Genomic DNA, 16199 nt, shown 5'->3' with positions numbered 1-16199 from the left:
AACTCCTCCATCCGGTGCCGCCGTCCCCGTCGTCGACCTCGAAGCCTCCGACGACGACCTGTACAAGCCATCGCCATCCCCGCCTCGCACCAGTGGCCGGTGGGGAGACGCCGGCCAAGGCAGCAGCCAGGCGGCTTCGGCGTCGCCGCAGTTCGACAACGACGGCTCCGACGATGATGGCGGCGACTACACGGTGTTCTACCGCCATTTCGGCATGTAGAGCGCCGTGTTTTTATATTTACAGTTGTATTCCCCTAGCCGAATTCGAAATATAGTCGAATTCGGTCTCTATGTATGAACTTCGCCCTCTATATAGTAAATATCATTAAATTTAGTCTAAATTCGACCGTTTTATGTCGTAGTTTGTCAAGTTTCCGTTTTTCAAATTTAGATCGCCGTCTTCGCCTGAGATCGCGGCTGGAAAACTACTCCTCCCCACGCCAAATTTACGTCCAATCCGGACGTAAATTTCCTCAGATTTCGGCGTGGGGAGGGCAAACGAGTGGAGATGCTCTTACGTCCCTGGACCTTCCTGCGCCACCTTTGCTTGTTCCTGGATCTTCCTATACCACTTAACACTTCCCATGTTTGCAGAATATGGGCTGAAGGCTGACCGGAATTTTTATGTTAGTAAATATTTGTTTCAGTTACATTGTGTAAATATTTTAGTTAAAGTTAGCAGTAGTGCACCTGGCAAGTAAAAAGAGAACTAAATAATAAAACTGCATAATCAATTAATAGATAATTTCCAGATAATGAAACATGGCATCATACATCAGGTAATCTAGGTATCTACACTACTTAAAAAGAAGGAATAGGTTCGTTATTCTGCCAATACGTCAGACACCTTCGTCGTCCCACTTCGTCGCGCGTTATCGCGGCCGAATGGGCCAAGCCCAACAAATCCATCGCACACACTACAATACTACATCGCCTCCCTCACGAGTCACGAACCATGGAACCAGCGCCGCCGCTTCCTAGCTAGGGTTGGACGGAGGGCCGGCCACGGAGTTGGAGATGCAGAGGACGAACGGGAGCACAGGGGGTGCGTCGCTCCACGATGGTGGTCGTCTAACTCCGGTCCACTTCCCCGTCCGCGCGGCCGGATCTCCACCCGCTAAACTTCCCCGACCAGATTAAGCAGTTGTTCCTCCCCGATCAGTTCGTCTACCTCGAGATGCAACCTGTATGCCGCTCCTGCAGTTCCTTGTAGAACTGATCCTCCCTGGCCTACAGCCGTAGTCGTTCGTCTTCGTTCGGCCATCATTGATGAAGAGAAGAATTACAAGAGCGCGTTGCCTAAGTGCCACATGACCACGAAGGTACTACTCCTAAGTCCGCTAGATTCATACGTATTACGAGAGAAACCTGCCAAAGTCCCAAGAGTGCTTCAGTGCATACATGACTCCTCGATGAACATGTAGATGATGTAGACTGGTAATGGCATTGTGCACTAATAGATTGGCATATATACGTGAATCAGTGAATGGGAGTAGATGACTTTTTCCCATTCTATGTAGGCCATACACACTATTTCACTGATTCATATTGAAAAATGACTTATGTGAGGTTCAGGCTGTTGAAAAAGGCATGTGAGGAGATCTACGAACTGATGAAATTTAACATCCACATGAATATCAAGGTAACCACCGTCTGATTACATATTAATTACATCCCTTGTTAGGAGATACCATATTTACTGTATCTGGTGGTATTGGCTGTCGAAAAGAAAAAAATGCAGTTGATGTAAATGGAGTTTGTGTAATTGCTACAATTTCTTTAAAAAATCATTATCTAAGACATGAAGTGTGAATATGTATTTTGTTCCAGGCCGGTCAATTGGACAAACATTTAAGAGTATCTGTCAAGCTGCACGCATGATGCTGAAGGTCAAGATTAGCATTTTCCTGAAATTTTCATTAGATGATGGTAATTTTTATAGGTCTCGGGATACCCGATCAGTTGAAATCTAAGAATACGCGCAGGTACAGTCGTTTTGTTGTTCATAGGGTAAATAATAAGACTGGATACATGTTTGTGATATTGCATAAATAGGCATCATTCTTCACACCAAGAGGATGGAAAGATTTTCTTTGACAACATGGCAGCACCTGTTTACTATCCATGGCTATACTCTGCATCATCATCAAGTTTTGGGTACTTCGTGTTGCAACTTATTTTACAATCTTGAATATTGTTTTGTCAGAAATAACTGATGAAAGTACTATAGTTTAAGGGAAAATCAGTTACATGTTGTGGGCGTGGCCAAGTTTTGTTGTTTGCATGTTGTTAGTCACAGTTAAGACCCGCAGTTGCAATAGAACGGGAAAAGTATACAGAAAAGACAGTTCTTTTCAATTTTCATTATCTATATATTAGTATTAGTTAGTATAGTATTAGTTAGTAGTAGTACTATTCTCTTAGTTACCGAGGAGAAAGGGGGCTCAGCAGGAAGAGGATCGTACCATGAGAGAAGCACGAAGCTTAAATGGTGAGTTACTTGGGTCTCTGAAACTGCAAATACATGGAGTAAACTACAGTCTTCAGTAAATGAACATAATTTAGGAAAATGTATCTACACTGGCAATTGGATGTGCCATATTGGTATCGTTCTTCTAACAGATAAATATTTTTTGTTGTAAATAATTTGAGGCATGAAAGACGTGCTAATCAGCATGAAAGTTGGAGGTTTCGGGCACTTTCTCACAATTTTGTTGTTTTAACTAAGTCTTTGTAAGAACAGAAACTCATTTACAAAAATTATTTTCATATCCAATTGGAAGCACACAAAGACATGAACTAATTTAAGTAGTAGAGATTTCTAATTTTTATATAGAAGAAAATTATTTACCTATGTTTTGTAATTCCTAACTCCTAAGCAGGAGATGTCTATGGCACTTTTAGAATCCAGCTCCCTTAAATATGATCATCATTTCATGTATACTTCTCATATGGTATGTCAGCGCTTACATGCTAAGGATTCATCGAACTATGACAAGCTGATAGTGTAAATTCACTAGGAATGATGGTTGAGAATAAATTTGAAAGGATAAATCACCTGATGAAGTTCTACACTGCTTTCAACACAACAAATGAAATGTTTATTTCACGCTATTCGCTCACTACGATCGACATATACTACTCAGTATTTAGATAAAGTGTGAGCTGAGATTAAGAGATTCAAATGTGTCCGTTTAGATTATCTAGAGTTTGGAAAAAATAGGCCAGTCTTGAAGCATGGTCACCAAATAAGATTTTTTTTACTGACATACTAATAGCATTATGTTAACGACTTGTGACATATCATTGCTTTCCAAGCATGTATCGCTAACAGTGTTCAGTATCTGATGTGATGTAGTTCCTCTGGAGACCACACGGTCGGGTTCCCAAACTGATGCTGACGCACGTGCGGAACCCCTCCGTGCCAGTTCCACCATCACAAGTCCTGGGGCCGCTCCACTCTGACAAGCTAAACCTCAGATCATTGTAGTAAGAAAGCACACTTTATTTGCCTTTTTTCTGTTCCACCTGGAATTTGGATTTGATGTGATACTGCTGTAGGATAACGTTGCATAGAAAACAAAAATTTTCCTACGGCGAACACGCAATCCAAGCCAAGATGCAATCTAGAAGACGGTAGCAACGAGGGGGTATCGAGTCTCACCCTTGAAGAGATTCCAAAGCCTACAAGATGAGGCTCTTGTTGCTGCGGTAGACGATCACTTGCCGCTTGCAAAAGCGCGTAGAAGATCTTGATCACGATCGGTTCCGGCGCCACGAACGGGCAGCACCTCCGTACTCGGTCACACGTTCGGTTGTTGATGAAGACGACGTCCACCTCCCCGTTCCAGCGGGCAGCGGAAGTAGTAGCTCCTCTTGAATCCGACAGCACGACGGCGTGGTGTCGGTGGCGGTGTAGAAGTCCGGCGGAGCTTCGCTAAGCTACGCGGGCAATATGAAGTGGAGGAGCAAAGCTAGGGTTTGGGAGGGGGTGGCCGGCCACTCAAGGGGGGCGGCCAAGCTATGGTCTTGGGGGTGGCCGGCCCCCTCCCTTGGCCCCTCATTATATAGGTGGATCCCAAGTGTTGGTGTCCAAGTCTTCGAATAAGACCCGAAACCAAAACCTTCCATAGGAGGGGGAAACCTAGCCCAACTAGGACTCCCACCCAAAGGTGGGATTCCCACCTCCCATGTGGGGGGTGGCCGGCCCCCTATGGTGGAGTCCACTTGGGACTCCACCCCATCTAGGGCTGGCCGGCCATGGAGGTGGAGTCCCTTGTGGACTCCACCTTCCTTGGTGGTTTCTTCCGGACTTTTCTAGAACCTTCTAGAACCTTCCATAGAACCTTCCGCGACATTTTATTTCACATAAAATGACATCCTATATATGAATCTTATTCTCCCGACCATTCCGGAACTCCTCGTGATGTCCGGGATCTCATCCGGGACTCCGAACAAATATTCGAACTCCATTCCATAATTCAAGTGCTACCATTTCAACATCCAACTTTAAGTGTGTCACCCTACGGTTCGAGAACTATGCGGACATGGTTGAGTACTCACTCCGACCAATAACCAACAGCGGGATACGGAGATCCATAATGGCTCCCACATATTCAACGATGACTTTAGTGATCGAATGAACCATACACATATATTACCAATTCCCTTTGTCTCGCGATATTTTACTTGTCCGAGGTTTGATCTTCGGTATCACTCTATACCTTGTTCAACCTCGTCTCCCCGACAAGTACTCTTTACTCGTACCGTGGAATGTGGTCAATTATCAACTCATACATATGATTGCAAGACATTAGACGACATTCCACCGAGAGGGCCCAGAGTATATCTATCCGTCATCGGGATGGACAAATCCCACTGTTGATCCATATGCCTCAACTCATACTTTCCGGATACTTAATCCCACCTTTATAGCCACCCATTTACGCAGTGGTGTTTGGTGTAATCAAAGTACCTTTCCGGTATAAGTGATTTACATGATCTCATGGTCATAAGGACTAGGTAACTATGTATCGAAAGCTTATAGCAAATAACTTAATGACGAGATCTTATGCTACGCTTAATTGGGTGTGTCCATTATATCATTCACACAATGACATAACCTTGTTATTAATAACATCCAATGTTCATGATTATGAAACTAATCATCCATTAATCAACAAGCTAGTTTAAGAGGCATACTAGGGACTTCTTGTTTGTCTACATATCACACATGTACTAATGTTTCGGTTAATACAATTCTAGCATGATATATAAACATTTATCATAAACATAAAGATATAAATAATAACCACTTTATTATTGCCTCTAGGGCATATCTCCTTCAGTCTCCCACTTGCACTAGAGTCAATAATCTAGATTACATTGTAATATACCTAACACCCATGGCATTCTGGTGTTGGTCATGCTTTGCCCTAGGGAGAGCTTTAGTCAACGGATCTGCTACAGTCAGAGCCGTGTGTACTTTGCAAATCTTTACTTCTCCATCTTCGATGTACTCGCGAATCGAGTGGTAACGCAGCTTGATATGCTTCAGCCTCTTGTGTGACCTTGGCTCTTGTGCATTGGCGATGGCACCCATGTTATCACAGTAAATGATTAATGGGTCCAATGCACTAGGAACCACACCGAGCTCTACAATGAACCTCTTCATCCATACCGCTTCGATGAAGCCTCCGAAGCCGCTATGTACTCGATTCTCGTTGAAGACTTCGCCACCGTGCACCGCTTCGAGCTTGCCCACCATCGCAGCACCATTCAATATAAACACGTACCCAGATTGTGACTTAGAGTCATCAGGATCAGTGTTCCAACTTGCATCGGTGTAACCGTTTACAACGAGCTCTTGGTCACCTCCATAACAAAGAAACATATCCTTAGTTCTTTTCAAGTACTTCAGAATATTCTTGACCGCTGTCCAGTGTTCCATTCCTGGATCACTTTGATATCTGCTAGTCAAACTAACAAAGCATGTGCTATATCCGGTCTAGTACATAGCATGGGTTACATGATATATCCTTCTGCGGAGGCATTGGGGATGTTAGACTTCCTTTCTCTTTCTTCTGGCGTTGCCGGTCCTTGAGTTTTACTCAATACCTTGCCTCGGTAACATTGGTAAGAACCCTTTCTTACTTTCGTCCATTCTAAACTTCTTTAGAATCTTGTCCAGATATGTACTCTGTGATAGCCCTATTAGGCGTCTTGATCTATCTCTATAAATCTTGATGCCTAATATATATGATGCTTCACCAAGGTCTTTCATTGAAAAACTATTATTCAAATAACCCTTAACATCGCTTAATAGTTCTATATCATTCCCGATCAATAATATGTCATCTACATATAATATCAGGAATGCTACAGAGCTCCCACTCACTTTCTTGTAAATACAGGCCTCTCCATGACACCGTATAAACCCCACGTCTTAGAACACCTTATCACAGCGTCGGTTCCAACTTCTTGATGCTTGCTTCAGTCCATAGATTGAACGCTGAAGTTTGCATACTTTGTCAGCATTTTTAGGATCGACAAAACCTTTGGGTTGTACCATATACAACTCTTCCTCAATGTCTCCATTAAGGAACGCCGTTTTGACATCCATCTCGCCAAATCTCATAATCGAAAAATGCAGCTATTGCTAACAAAATCCTCACAGATTTTAGCTTCGCTACAGTGAGAAAGTCTCATCGTAGTCAACTCCTTGAATTTGTCGGAAACCCTTTGCGACAAGTCGAGCTTTATAGACGATAATATTACCATCAGCATCTGTTTTTCTCTTGAAGATCCATTTATTCTCGACAGCCTTTCGGCTATCGGGTAAGTCTACCAAAGTCCATACTTTGTTATCATACATGGATCCCATTTCGGATTTCATGGCTTCTTGCCATTTGTTGGAATCTGGGCTCATCATCGCTTCTTCATACGTCGCAGGTCCTCATCATTGTTATCTACAATCATGACATTTAGACAAGGATCATACCAATCAGAGTGGCACGTTCCTTGTCGATCTGCGAGGTTCGCAGTTTCCTCGTTCGAAGTTTCATGATCATTATCATTAGCTTCCTCTGTTGCGGTGTAGGCGGTACAGTACAACTTCCGCATCGCGCTACTTGATCAACGAGTATAGATTCATCAATCTCATCGAGTTCTACTTTTCTTCCAAATACTTCTTTAGTGAGAAATTCTTTCTCAAGAAAGGTTCCGTTCTTAGCAACAAAGATTTTGCCTTCGGATTTGTGATAGAAAGTGTACCCTATAGTTTCCTTAGGGTATCCTATGAAGACGCATTTCTCCGCTTTGGGTTCTAGCTTGTCCGGTTGTAACTTCTTTACATAGGCTTCGCAACCCCAAACTTTCAGAACGACAGCTTAGGTTTCTTATTAAACCATAATTCATACGGTGTCGTTTCTACGGATTTTGATGGTGCTCTATTTAAAGTGAATGCGGCTGTCTCTAATGCATAACTCCAAAATGATAACGGCAAATCTGTAAGAGACATCATACTACGAACCATATCTAAGAGAGTTCGATTACGACGTTCGGACACACCGTTTCGTTGAGGTGTTCCCGGCGGTGTCAATTGTGAAAGTATTCCGCATTTCTTTAAATGCATGCCAAACTCATAACTCAGATATTCACCTCCACGATCAGATCGTAGAAATTTGATCTTCTTGTTACGTTGATTTTCTACTTCACTTTGAAATTCCTTAAACTTCTCGAAAGTTTCGGATTTATGTTTCATGAAATAGATATACCCATATCTACTCAGATCATCTGTGAAGGTTAGAACATAACGATAACCACCGCGCGATGCTACGCTCATTGGTCCACATACATCTGTATGTATGATTTCCAATAAGTCGTAGCTCGCTCCATCATACCGTAAAATGGAGTCTTTGTCATTTTACCCATTAGACATGCTTCGCATCTATCAAGTGACTCCAAGTCAAGTCCTTCAACGAAACCATCAGGATGGAGTTTCTTCATGCGTTTCACTCCAATATGACCAAGACGACAGTGCCACATATAAGTAGAATTATCATTAAGTTTAATTCGCTTAGCATCAATGTTATGTATATGCGTATCACTACTATCGAGATCTAATAGAAATAAGCCATTCTTTTGTGGTGCTCGACCATAAAAGATATTATTCATAAAAATAGAACAACCATTATTCTCAGACTTGAATGAATAACCGTCTTGCATTAAACAAGATCCAGATATAATGTTCATGCTCAACGCAGGTACATAATAGTAATTATTTAGGCTTAAAACTAATCCCGAAGGTAGATGTAGAGGAAGTGTGCCGACTGCGATCACATTGACCTTGGATCCGTTTCCAACGCGCATCGTCACTTCATCTTTCAGCAGTTGTCGTTTATTCTTTAGTTCCTGTTTCGAGTTACAAATATGAGCAACCGAACCAATATCAAATACCAGGTACTAGAACGAGAACCAGTGAAATGAACATCTATAACATGTATATCAAATATACCTTCTTTCTTCTTCTTGACAAGGCCGCTCTTCAGATCAGCCAGATACTTGGAGCAATTACGCTTCCAGTGTCCCTTCTCCTTGCAGTAATAGCACTCAGCATCAGGCTTAGGGCCGTTCTTAGGTTTCATAGGAGGCGTGGCAGCTTTCTTGCCACCCTTCTTGAATTTTCCCTTAGACTTGCCTGTTTCTTGAAACTGGTGGTCTTGTTGACCATCAACACTTGATGCTCTTTCTTGATCTCAATCTCAGCAGCTTTTAGCATGCCAAAAAGTTCAGGTAACTCCTTGTTCATGTTACTGCATATTGTAGTTCATCACAAAGTTCTTGTAACTTGGTGGCGGTGATTGAAGGACACGATTAATCCCAGTCCGTTAGGAATCACTATTCCCAAGTCATCGAGTTTCTTCGCATGCCCGGTCATGGCGAGCATGTGCTCACTAACGGAGCTGCCTTCTTCCATCATACGGTGAAGAAATGTTTCGATGCTTCATAGCATTCCATCGCCGCATGAGTCTCGAATATAGCTTTCAGCTCATTCATCAACTCATGAGGATCATGGTGCTCAAAACGTTTTTGAAGATCGGATTCCAGATCGCACAGATGGCACACCGAACTTGAGAGTACCGAGTTTTCCGAGTCGCGTAAACAGCTTTTACTTCATCGGATTCATTTTCTGCAGGAGGGTCACCTAGCGGTGCATCAAGCACAAATTGCAGATTTCCGCCAGAGGAAGATCCTCACATGACGGAACCAGTCGGTGAAGTTGCTACCGTTGCTCTTAAGTTTCTCTTTCTCTAGGAACCGATTAAAATTGATTGGGGACGCCATCTCTACAACATATATTTGCAATAGTTTAGACTAAGTTTATGACAAATTGAGTTCAAATTTTAATTCAACATAATTAAAAACCTAAGTGAACTCCCACTCAAAACAATATCCCTCGCATTGTCTTAGTGATCACACGAACCAAATCCACCGCACCTAAACCCGATCATCACGAGAAAAGGTGTGATTTCAATGGCGAACACTCAAAGTGTTCATCATATCAACCATATGATTCATGCTCTACCTTTCGGTATCACGTGTTCCGAGACCATGTCTCGTACATGCTAGGCTCGTCAAGGCCACCTTAGTATCCGCATGTGCAAAACTGTCTTGCACCCGTTATATGTACTTATTGAATCTATCACACCCGATCATCACGAGGTGCTTCGAAACGACAAGACTTGGCAACGGTGCTACTAAGGATGAACACTTTATTATCTTGATATTTTAGTGAGGGATCATCTTATAATGCTACCGTCATGATCTAAGCAAAATAAGATGCATAAAAAGGATTAACATCACATGCAGTTCATATGTGATATGATATGGCCCTTTTGTTCTTGCGCCTTTGATCTTCATCTCCAAAGCACGGATATGATCTCCATCATCTTCGGGCATGATCTCCATCATCGTCGGCGTAGCGTCAAGGTCAATGGCGCCGTCTTCATGATTGTCCTCCATGTAGCAACTATTACAACTACTTTGAAATACTACTCAACATGAAATTTAAAGACAACCATAAGGCTCCTGCCGGTTGCCACAATACAATAATGATCATCTCATACATATTCATCATCACATTATGGCCATATCACATCACCAAACCCCGCAAAAACAAGTTAGACGTCTCTAATTTGGTTTGCATATTTTACGTGGTTTAGGGTTTTCGAGAGAGATCTAATCTACCTACGAACATGAACCACAACGTTGATACTAATGTTTTCAATAGAAGAGTAAATTGAATCTTTACTATAGTAGGAGAGACAGACACCATCAAAGCCTCTTATGCAATACAAGTTGCATGTCGAACGAGGAACAAGTCTCATGAACGCGGTCATGTAAAGTTAGTCCGAGCCGCTTCATCCCACTATGCCATAAAGATGCAAAGTACTCAAACTAAAGATAACAAGAGCATCAACGCCCACAAACCATTGTGTTCTACTCGTGCAACCATCTATGCATAGACACGGCTCGATACCACCGTAGGATAACGTTGCATAGAAAACAAAAATTTTCCTACGGCGAACACGCAATCCAAGCCAAGATGCAATCTAGAAGACGGTAGCAACGAGGGGGTATCGAGTCTCACCCTTGAAGAGATTCCAAAGCCTACAAGATGAGGCTCTTGTTGCTGCGGTAGACGATCACTTGCCGCTTGCAAAAGCGCGTAGAAGATCTTGATCACGATCGGTTCCGGCGCCACGAACGGGCAGCACCTCCGTACTCGGTCACACGTTCGGTTGTTGATGAAGACGACGTCCACCTCCCCGTTCCAGCGGGCAGCGGAAGTAGTAGCTCCTCTTGAATCCGACAGCACGACGGCGTGGTGTCGGTGGCGGTGTAGAAGTCCGGCGGAGCTTCGCTAAGCTACGCGGGCAATATGAAGTGGAGGAGCAAAGCTAGGGTTTGGGAGGGGTGGCCGGCCACTCAAGGGGGCGGCCAAGCTATGGTCTTGGGGGTGGCCGGCCCCCTCCCTTGGCCCCTCATTATATAGGTGGATCCCAAGTGTTGGTGTCCAAGTCTTCGAATAAGACCCGAAACCAAAACCTTCCATAGGAGGGGGAAACCTAGCCCAACTAGGACTCCCACCCAAAGGTGGGATTCCCACCTCCCATGTGGGGGTGGCCGGCCCCCTATGGTGGAGTCCACTTGGGACTCCACCCCATCTAGGGCTGGCCGGCCATGGAGGTGGAGTCCCTTGTGGACTCCACCTTCCTTGGTGGTTTCTTCCGGACTTTTCTAGAACCTTCTAGAACCTTCCATAGAACCTTCCGCGACATTTTATTTCACATAAAATGACATCCTATATATGAATCTTATTCTCCGGACCATTCCGGAACTCCTCGTGATGTCCGGGATCTCATCCGGGACTCCGAACAAATATTCGAACTCCATTCCATAATTCAAGTGCTACCATTTCAACATCCAACTTTAAGTGTGTCACCCTACGGTTCGAGAACTATGCGGACATGGTTGAGTACTCACTCCGACCAATAACCAACAGCGGGATCTGGAGATCCATAATGGCTCCCACATATTCAACGATGACTTTAGTGATCGAATGAACCATACACATATATTACCAATTCCCTTTGTCTCGCGATATTTTACTTGTCCGAGGTTTGATCTTCGGTATCACTCTATACCTTGTTCAACCTCGTCTCCTGACAAGTACTCTTTACTCGTACCGTGGTATGTGGTCTCTTATGAACTCATTCATATGCTTGCAAGACATTAGACGACATTCCACCGAGAGGGCCCAGAGTATATCTATCCGTCATCGGGATGGACAAATCCCACTGTTGATCCATATGCCTCAACTCATACTTTCCGGATACTTAATCCCACCTTTATAGCCACCCATTTACGCAGTGGTGTTTGGTGTAATCAAAGTACCTTTCCGGTATAAGTGATTTACATGATCTCATGGTCATAAGGACTAGGTAACTATGTATCGAAAGCTTATAGCAAATAACTTAATGACGAGATCTTATGCTACGCTTAATTGGGTGTGTCCATTATATCATTCACACAATGACATAACCTTGTTATTAATAACATCCAATGTTCATGATTATGAAACTAATCATCCATTAATCAACAAGCTAGTTTAAGAGGCATACTAGGGACTTCTTGTTTGTCTACATATCACACATGTACTAATGTTTCGGTTAATACAATTCTAGCATGATATATAAACATTTATCATAAACATAAAGATATAAATAATAACCACTTTATTATTGCCTCTAGGGCATATCTCCTTCAACTGCATGCAACCCTTATGTTTTATAGCATAAATGATGAGATGATCCAGATTTACCCGAAGAAGTCAGCGACAATGGCAGTGAGGGATGTGTGATTGCTCGGTGCTCCGAGGTGTCACGACATTGGGGTGGTGCTGCGCGTGTTGGGCGTATCCAAGGAGCATGTGTGTGATTTCATCCTGGAAGGTAAATTGATGGCATGTTTTGTCCTACATTATGCCGACAATGTTAGCTTAGTTATGTTAGTGATGTAGTGGACAGGCAATGATGTTGCCGATTTCCTCAAAAGATGAAGCAGCTTGTTTATATTTATGTTTAGTTTCCCTTTTGATCATCACACATCTTCATTTTGTAACAACCGTTGCTTAACATTGGAAGAGGGATTAAAGTCTTAGGTTCGTTTGCCTTTTGATCTATCACATATCTCCCTTCTGTACTAACTACTAACTCTTTATAACAGTTGAAGGTTGATCCAAGTCAAGATGGAGCTCACGGTCAGTCACAACTGAAAAGTCACCCTTGACCTTATCAAATAATACAAATATGGCGGTGTGCAGCCCATGGTTTACCTCCACCAGCTCTGGTTGTTCGCAATTTGATGGAGCAGGTAGCTTCTATTAGTTAGCTCATTGAAATTGAGCTTCTAAAAAGCTTGGTTGTGGAGCAAAAGGATGTCTAGGCTCAAATACAATGTGCAAGAGGTTGCCCCTGTGCAATCATGGAAGGTGAATAGATATAGGTATTTGAATATTGTTGTGACTTTCTCAAAAGAGCCAGTTAGTCATAATCTGATTTGGTGCAGATCCGGGAGTCGGGTCAGAAGGAGTACAAGGATCTCGAGGTTTAAAGGAAGCATTAACCAATTTATTTAGGTAATGACATGAGTAAACATGTTAGTTGACTGCACCTTGTTTTGCAGATTTGATTTGCTTATTGTGCATCTTAGTCTTGTGAGGAGAACTAGGTGTAGCCTTTCCCACTGCCAAAGTTTAATTCATGAAGGAATCTGAAACTTTACATTAGTTTTTGTGCAACTGGAGTGGCACAGGTAGGTAACTCCCTCCTGATTAATCATTTGTGACCTGAATTCTTGATTGATCCATATTATTTATTCAAACTATCACTTAATTCATGATGTCTGTAGAAGCTTGCAGGGGTACTACATGAGCTCACATTAGTTGTTTCCGTACCAATGGACCTTACAGTGGTAAAATTTGATATTCTCTAATCCTTCAGGCCGGTGTTGTGATTCATCACCAAGTTTTCATGTTTAGTTCTGTCTCAAAAAGATAATTTATGAAAATGAGCTCATATCTCCTCACCGGGATTGTGCATGCAGAAACTCCTGAGGGCGAAGCACGCACCAAGGCAAACGATCAGGAGAGGTGGAGATCATCACAACTAGCTCAGTTCAGCAGGAAGAGTGATTACAATGAAACGACCAGGCCAGTGTGGTGTCACCTACGGCCCACAGGAAACAATCTTAGAAAGTGACAATAAGAAATGGATAAACTTAGATGCATATCCTAATATGCCAATTGGTAAAAAATAGCAATATTATGTTACTCCCTCCAATCCATATTAATTGACTTAATATAGATGTATCTAGAACTAAAATGTGTCTAGATACATCCATATTAGAGTCAATTAATATGAACCGGAGGGACTGAGCTTAATTTGCCACGTTTGCCATAGACCTAGCCATCTGTTTTTACCGGCTGATAGCCTGATACACATTTTCACCTTCAAAGCGTGGACAGGGACCATTGTGTTTCTCAGTTGAGGCAGTTTTCCATCTTCTCTGATCAACCAATTATTGCATCTTATTCTCATAGGTCTCTCATTTAATATGGTACAGTTTTCTTTTCTGATTCATTTAATTTTTGGACACGTCATTGTTAGCTGAATTTTTCTCTTTAGATTTTCTTCTAAATTTACTACTGATTCTCGTTAGTGCATTTCCATATATGTAAACATGGAATCTGAGACATGAACCATGCAAACTGAAACTATGTTTGGCCCCATAGGAGTGTCAACTACTGAATTTAATTGTCAGCAAACATGCAACGGCTGTGTTATCTATATTTTCTGTTAGTAACCATTTCCATGCTATACTATAGTCAGCCCTCTATTTTCTTCTGTCTTTATACTGCTTCTGATTGTTTCAATCACCTTACTCTGCAATGACTATGGTCTCTGTGAAATCAGCTCTTCCTTTGCTTTTCTAATTTTTATTTATTCGTCAGGTTACCAAAGATAAGCTTATGGTCTTTGCTTATAAGAATATAAGGTGCAACAAATGTCAGCTTTCGGAGTGAAGTTCAGCTTTTCCACTTACCTTCCTTAGGGGCCGTATACTTGGTGCCAACACGGCCCGTCGAGCCCCCCTATGGTACTGATTCTCTTCTTTTTTTCCTACATTAGTTAACAACCTCTACTATTAAAATTGCAAATGTTCAGAAAAAAAAGCAAGCCAGAAAAGCATATAATTTTGATTACTTGATTAGACATGCATATCTCTGTTATGCTATGTGCTGTGGGTTTAGATTTTAGAACGAATGACTATCTATTTGGTACACCTGCTATCGCTCTCCTGTTGTTGATGCTGGACGTGTCAGGTTATCCATATGCCTCTCTGTAGCTATATTATTGTGCTCTTTTTTGTTTTGATTTTAATCTATGTCATTCATATACCCTTCTAACAAAAATTCTAACGGATACTCTCATGCTCAGGTTTCTACTGCCTACAGGTTTACCCGCCTGTTCATGGACTGCCCTGTTATCGTCCTCCTATCGTAATATCTGATCCATGCCGTATCATCTCTGGGTGTGTTTTACTACCTAAAATGCATTCAGCTCAGTTTTTAGTGTATTTTTTAAGCAATCATCTAATAGCTATCTTTTCCAAATGCCTACTCTGTGCTGTGTATTATGCTACGTATCTAGGATATACAGATGTATAAGAAGTTATCTTTACTGCTTCATGCTTTTACACCACTTTCCGCTGCTATGGAAAGTATATGTGGTGCCACGCCTACACTACAACCAAACTGAATGAAACTGTCCTTGACAGCTACAATCTCCTTCTGACCAAAGTTTTTTTTTTTTTCGAAACAGAGGCAAAAGCTTTGCCTCGTCCATTTATTAAGCAGAAGGTGCCCGGTTTTTAGGAGAAAACCGAGCAAAAACCAACAACAACTGTGCCATAATGGCACACCCAAACCACACACACCGCCACAAGGGCACATCCAGCCACCTTGGCTACCCACAAAAGCTAAGAAGCTCAAGCCGGCCTATGCCAAACAGATGGCTCTTCGGAGAGAGACCGGCAGCTCCGCTTCTGACGACGAGCCTCGGAGAGGAGATGCGCAAGACAAACGCCGAATAGAACCTTCATCGGACCGCCTCACGCAGCAGGTCATCGTACACCGCCCGAGGGTGGCTTCGACTTCACAGCAAGAAGAGATCACCACGAAGACATTCGAACACGCCGGAACGGAGCCGACTAACATGACCTTGCCGCAACCAAACCTTGGTCACCACCATCGTCGTTGCCTCACAAGACTCCACCCGGAACACCTGGACCTCCGATTGACCTCCTGCCAACCCAGAAGCCATGTGTGCCTACCCCGCCGGAGTGCGCGAAGGGGGTCACCACCTTCAAGACGACGCCCTCAAGAGGGGACACGACGAAGAATCGACGCCGTCGTCCGATCCCATAGGATCAAGGCTTTCACCCGAAGACGTGAACCCGAGGCAGCGATGGTCGTAGAGCTCCACGACCGCCCCCCAAGAAGGACGGCGACATCCATAGACGCCGCGCGGTCAGGCTTTCGCCCGGAGCAAACGAACCACCACATCCTCACGCGG

At 43.0% G+C, this 16199-nt stretch overlaps 1 long non-coding RNA gene across 3 annotated transcripts; it reads left to right on the top strand.

Moving 5' to 3' along the window:
• The first annotated feature begins 919 nt into the window (after positions 1 to 919).
• LOC127333478 (uncharacterized) lies at positions 920 to 15420 on the top strand. 3 transcript variants are annotated; one of them, XR_007871183.2, is made up of 10 exons: positions 920 to 1322; positions 1576 to 1642; positions 1831 to 3489; positions 12358 to 12515; positions 12790 to 12823; positions 12937 to 13054; positions 13132 to 13377; positions 13474 to 13536; positions 13669 to 14181; positions 14576 to 15420. It is a non-coding gene; the product is annotated as an uncharacterized lncRNA (long non-coding RNA). The 3 variants fall into 3 exon arrangements; XR_007871181.2 differs by lacking the exon at positions 14576 to 15420 and having other exon boundaries at positions 13132 to 13201; positions 13669 to 14155; XR_011751953.1 differs by lacking the exon at positions 14576 to 15420 and having other exon boundaries at positions 920 to 1642; positions 13669 to 14155.
• The last annotated feature ends 779 nt before the right edge of the window (positions 15421 to 16199 follow it).

This window comes from Lolium perenne, chromosome 2 (assembly GCF_019359855.2).
Source record: "Lolium perenne isolate Kyuss_39 chromosome 2, Kyuss_2.0, whole genome shotgun sequence".
Lineage (NCBI taxonomy): Eukaryota > Viridiplantae > Streptophyta > Magnoliopsida > Poales > Poaceae > Lolium > Lolium perenne.
This window is presented reverse-complemented; position numbering and strand designations above follow the sequence as displayed.